Raw genomic sequence first — 6,050 nt, 5'->3', positions numbered from 1 at the left:
GTGACCACATGTGTCCTCCATCGAGTGCTGCCTGGCTCAGGACGGGAGCTTAGGTGGTGGTCTCAATGAGGACAGTGTCAGTCACAGGAGGGGACAGAGTCTCCTGAGAGGAGACCCCTGAGGAAAAGGGAGGGACCCTCAAGAGCGAACCTGAGAGGCACAGGGCCATCACTGTCAGGAACATGCCCCGGGCCGGGCAGACCTCTACCAAGATCAGGAAGAAAGCTCCCACAGGAGTCAATCTGTAGAGAAGGACGTTTTCTAAAATCACTGAGGTCACTGAGCTCTTCTTCCCCAGCACCTGAAGTTCACCACTAAACACAGGCACTAAACCCAAGGGTATTCCTTTAAAATCATCCTTGCAACTCCTTCAAGACAAGAGGCGCAGGGCTCCTGAAACTGATGACGGGCACACAGGCCGCTTACTTGTGGGCGTCCCTGAGGTCCTCATGGGTGGCTGTGTGCAGCGCCCCCGTGTGCAGGCGGCCCAGCCGAAGGGACAGCGGTAAGGCGGGGGTCGAGGTTTCACATTTGATGGTGGTCTTGTCATCTCCTACCTCTTCCCGTATAGCTGGCAGCTGAGGGAGTGAGGTAAGTGTCCAATTGGCTAACAATAGACTGTTTTGAAAATGGCAATCACATAGGCGTTACATTATAACCAGAAACTTATTTGAAAATCTATTAGCTATGCTTTCCCCCAAGTACAAAAAAACCCCCTTGTTCTAGCTTAATGCCATCTTAAAGGACTGTCTTGTTCAAGAGAAGCAGGGCTATGGGGCAGCGAGAGCATCCGATTGAGTGCAGAGACCATGGATGGGAGCCTTCCTGCAGCTGGGCTCTGCCCTCTCTGGAATCCAGCGACCAGATGGCCCTGCCGGGCAGGACAGCAGAGCGACGCCAGCACCGTGGACCCTGCATGGCATGAACTGCCCTGATGAAAGGACTGTGCTCATTGCCAGATGCTGCTCAGAAGCACCACAGCTAGAGTACGAAACCTCTCAGCAAAGCCGTCCAGACCTTTCTGTTTGAAGGAGAAAAAGACACAGCTTGTGCCACCACCCAAGATCATTTGTAATGATGATGCAGGTTACTGGAACCCATGACAACAAGAGAAACACAGAAAAGGTACCTAACCCCTCCACGCGAACACCATGTGCCTGGATCGTATTTCTCGGTAACATACAGACTTGGGGCTACTCACTGAAGTACTTACACGCAGTTCGAGTGTCATTCGCTCACAGTGGTTTCCGTAAAGCACCCCCTGGTCTTCACTAAGAGATGATCTTGTATCACCCTAGTGGGGTGGGAGGTTCAAAAGGGAGGAGATATATGGGTACCTATGGCTGATTCATGTTGAGGTTGGATAGAAAAGAAAATTCTGTAAAGCAATTATCTTTCAACTAAAAAATAAACAAATTAAAAAAAAAAAAAAAGAGAGAGATGATCTCTCCTGGACTCCCAGCGTTTCTGCTGGTCCTGGGTGTGAGGACAGGAAAGACAGTGGTGGCAACAGTGTGGGGAACAGATTAACCCCTCAGGGTCCAGACAGGTCTCACTGACACATCTGGGTGTGTGGTTAAGCCAGGGGAGGTTTTAGGAGACATGCATGGCATGTATTTTTATAAACAATGAGTGTGTTGTTTTAACCAACTAACCTGTGCCTTTTTAGTGGGATTCTGTAAAGAATACTGATCCCGTGCAGTCCCATGGGAGCTTGGTAACAACAAAGTGACAGTGCAAAATACAGCTGAGCTCGTTTAACAGCAGCTGGATAAACTGGGCACCCTCTCCTGAGCTCTAACAAGAACCCTCAGACAACAGAAGGCTACAAAGGCTAGAAATTATCCACATGGAACTGAACAGGGATCAATCTCAAATTCAAGTTAAAATAAGCATTTATAAAAATCAGAAAACAGCAACGAACAGAGCAGGGAAGTGACACACCTGGGTTGACTATGGACTCAGTGGAGACAAACACCTGCCTCAAAGTCAGGGACTGTGGCCAGCCCCTTCGCCTGGGCCTTCTCCTGAGGAAGGCCTCTGGGTCCACAGCCTGGCTGCCCTACCCAGGATGGGAGCCACACCACTGGTGCCCACATGGCCAGGATGGGCAGCACCGTGTCCACTTAACAGGAGGGCAAAGCAGGCCACAGAGCAGGCGAGTGGCACACCCAGGTCACCAACCCCAGGGGGACAGCGCTGGTCTGCTGTGCCCAGGAGAAGGGCTCCTGGGCACTGAGCTGCCTGAACTGGAGCACAGCCACCCCAGTCCTGCGGGAAGGCCCAGGAGTACTCGGTCAGTGGGCTGGGAGCAGGAGAGGGACAAGGAAGGCCAGCCCTTGGGGCACTGGACTCCAACAACAGGGGTTCATCCAAGTGACCCGAGGGGAGAGGCAGAGAGCTCCCTCCTGATGCTCCCTCCATCAGGGATGCCGTGATGGACACGAGAGCCTCTGGAGGAAAGGTGGCTGGACAGCACCATGGTTAAGTGTCCAGGCTCTGATCAGACCAGTCCGCACCGTGCTGCTGGGTGTGAGAGCCTGGGCAGGGTGCCCGGCCTCGCTAAGCCTCAGTGTCTATGTCTGCTGAATGGGGATAGCAGCAATCTGGATCTCACCTGGGGCTGAGATGACAGACTCGGAAAGCACGTGCCTGGCACACAGAGTCTCCTGCACACTGCTACCCACCATCATTAAATTGGCTTCCCGCAAATCTAACATCTATGGCTCTGATTCAGTCATTTCTTACATGAAAACACCAAGCGGAAATTCCATGGTGGTCCAGAGGTTAAGACTTGGCACTTTCACTGCCGGGACACTGGTCTGATCCCTGCTTGGGGAACTAAGATCCCATAAGCTGTGTAGCATGGCCAAAAACATAAGTAAAGAACATTTTAAAAATAAGAAATAATACTATGTCTATTATAAACATGCATGAGATGATCAGAAGGCAAACAAGTGGGAGAAAGGCACACTGTTACAACTGTCCCAACGAATGACCTATTTCCAACAGAACCATCAGCACATTTTAAGCGGTGGGTGAGTTTCATCACTTCCATTAAAACGTCAATTATTCACCAGGACATAATCACACAGTGTTCATTCATGTTAAACGATAAGGACTCTTTAATACTTCACAGAGAAACAAAGGCGTGCTACATTACTAAATAGTTTACCTTTCGACACTGCTTCCTTAAATCACTAGGCTGATAGATGCATGCAAAGAAATGAAGAGAAACCAGATTCATTGCGACTCTGAAGCTAAAATTTCAAGAATCCGTAGAGGCAAATACAGTAAAGCAGAAATGATGGCAAACATGTAAGTGACATGAAGATTTACAGAACATATGACTGGAAGCAGAACATTTTTTTTGACCACAGAAGATAAATAAGCTATTCAAGATTTACTAGAGAAACACTATAAATTATTACTCAGGAAGATACCATTCTATTACAACATCATGATTTATTAAAGCACAGCATTCTGTACAACAAAGGGCCTTAACAGGTGTCTATTCTCAGCCAAATTTCTCTATAAGTTAGTTTCTCTTAATCAAAAACATGTTATATTTTAAATTAGTAATTTAACTGATGAGGAAGTTACCATAATATCTATTTTAACATTGAACAAATCTAACCAGCTCTTGGACATTAATGTAAAATCCTGACATAGAATTTGATTTAAAACTTCTCAGAATAAATTCATTAAAGCAAGTTCCCTGTGATAATATGTAAGAATGAAAGCTAGCATAATAGCAGGTGCAGTCTTTACATTTTATTAACTATAGAAGATACTTTCTTAACGAGTCTAATAGAGACATTAACTGTGCAAAAGCTGATGAGATTTACAGTCTTAAATACAAACACCAACACAGAAAGGATATTGTGTCAGTTCAGTTCAGTTCAGTCGCTCAGTCGTGTCCGACTCTTTGTGATCCCATGAATCGCAGCATGCCAGGCCCCCCTGTCCATCACCAACACTTGGAGTTCAACCAAACTCATGTCCATCGAGTCGGTGAAGCCATCCAGCTATCTCATCCTCTGTCGTCCCCTTCTCCTCCTGCCCCCAATCCCTCCCAGCATCAGAGTCTTTTCCAGTGAGTCAACTCTTCACTTGAGGTGGCCAAAGTACTGGAGTTTCAGCTTTAGCATCAGTCCTTCCAATGAACACCCAGGACTGATCTCCTTTAGAATGGACTGGTTGCATCTCCCTGCAGTCCAAGGGACTCACTCTCAAGAGTCTTCTCCAACACCACAGCTCAAAAGCATCAATTCTTCAGCGCTCGGCTTTCTTCACATCCCAACTTTCATATCCAAACATGACCACTGGAAAAACCATAGCCTTGACTAGATGGACCTTTGTTGGCAAAGTAATGTCTCTGCTTTTTAATATCCTATCTAGGTTGGTCATTAACTTTCCTTCCAAGGAGTAAGCGTCTTTTTAATTTCATGGCTGCAATCACCATCTGCCATGATTTTGGAGCCTGCAAAAATAACGCCTGACACTGTTTCCCCATCTATTTCCCATAAAGTGATGGGACCAGATGCCATGATCTTAGTTTTCTGAATGGTGAGCTTTAAGCCAACTGTTTCACTCTCCTTTTTCACTTTCATCAAGAGGCTTTCTAGTTCCTCTTCACTTTCTGCCATAAGGGTGGTGTCATCTGCATATCTAAAAGTCCATTAATTCTACACTTAAGAGGATCATTTCTTTATGTAAGCACAATCTCATTTATGAATTACACATGATATGTAGTTTAGGATCCATCTACATTATGCTTATACCTGCGTGCTGCTGCTGCTAAGTCCCTTCAGTCCTGTCCAACTCTGTGTGACCCCATGGACTGCAGCCTACCAGGCTCCTCCATCCATGGGATTTTCCAGGCAAGAGTACTGGAGTGGGTTGCCATTGCCTTCTCCTGTAAATGCATAGTGATACACCAATTCAAATTGCTGCTATGGGGGAAAAACACCATTTAACGAGACAGGAAGACAAAGCACAAACCCGACTAAGGGGACTCACGCTGTGGACCACAGCACTGCTATGACCAGAGGAAGTGGGGGGACGGGGGAGGGGAGATGGATGAGTAAACTACAGCCTCGGGGGCTGGGGGGGGGATCTGGATTGAGGACGACTAAGCAGACAACAGGATGAGACAGGAAATCAAAACCAATGATGAAAGCAGACACACTGTCAGAGAACTCCAACAGCAAGGAAAACATACAGAACTGTTCTTTTCATAAATATTCGGAAAGAAATCAAGCATGAAACCACAGAGAAATCGTCAAAGAATTTTAAATATCAACTAATTAGCCAATGATGCAAATTATAAACACAGTGTCAAAAGACCACAAAATGCACTGGTTACCACTTCACAGGCCTCTAAAACGATTCACGGTTAATTTAATTATAAGCTGACTAACAATGCAGCTAACATGAAATGGGTGGTAACAGATAAAAGAGATAATACAAGTCCAGTTACAAAGCAGAGTGTTGTACACGTGATTTCATGGGGTAAACAGCAATGCACTCACAACACCTAAGCTAAACACCCAAGAAAGCTGGAACATGTGCTTTAGAGCCGCACACTTTGTCACCAAAAGCCCTAGGTCGTCATCCCAGTTTTAGACTTGGAAAAGTGAGGCAGCCTGACATCTTCCCTGGGGCCCTGGGGCGCTGGGCTTTTAACCTGGTTTCACACGCAGAGCTGGCCGGAGTGCGTGGCTAGGTCCATCAGCAAGCAGACCAGTGTCGATTCTTGGTTTTGTTCCCACCGCATGCCCTGCACCCTGTAGCCAGGCATCCCCAATGGAAAATGTGCTGCACGACTTTCCCACGCCATGACAGCTGCCTATATTTACTTTCCCAAAGCTGTCTGCTCCCTGAGAACAGAAACTTCCCTGCAGCTGCTGTGCCCAGCACAGGCCAGGCCCAACGTTACAGAGGCAGGCTCTGGCTGAGTTCATGATGACATGCTAAGTTGGTGGTCCAAATATCAAGACTAATTTGTCACTGTGCCATTGTGGAATGATTAAAGACTAGGCGGTTTA

The sequence above is a fragment of the Bos grunniens genome, chromosome 20 (genome assembly GCF_055505025.1).
Source record: "Bos grunniens cultivar Pamir isolate PY7600 chromosome 20, Bosgru_T2T1.0, whole genome shotgun sequence".
In the NCBI taxonomy this organism is placed as follows: domain Eukaryota; kingdom Metazoa; phylum Chordata; class Mammalia; order Artiodactyla; family Bovidae; genus Bos; species Bos grunniens.
The sequence above is the reverse complement of the archived record's forward strand: the minus strand, read 5'-3'. Positions refer to the sequence as shown.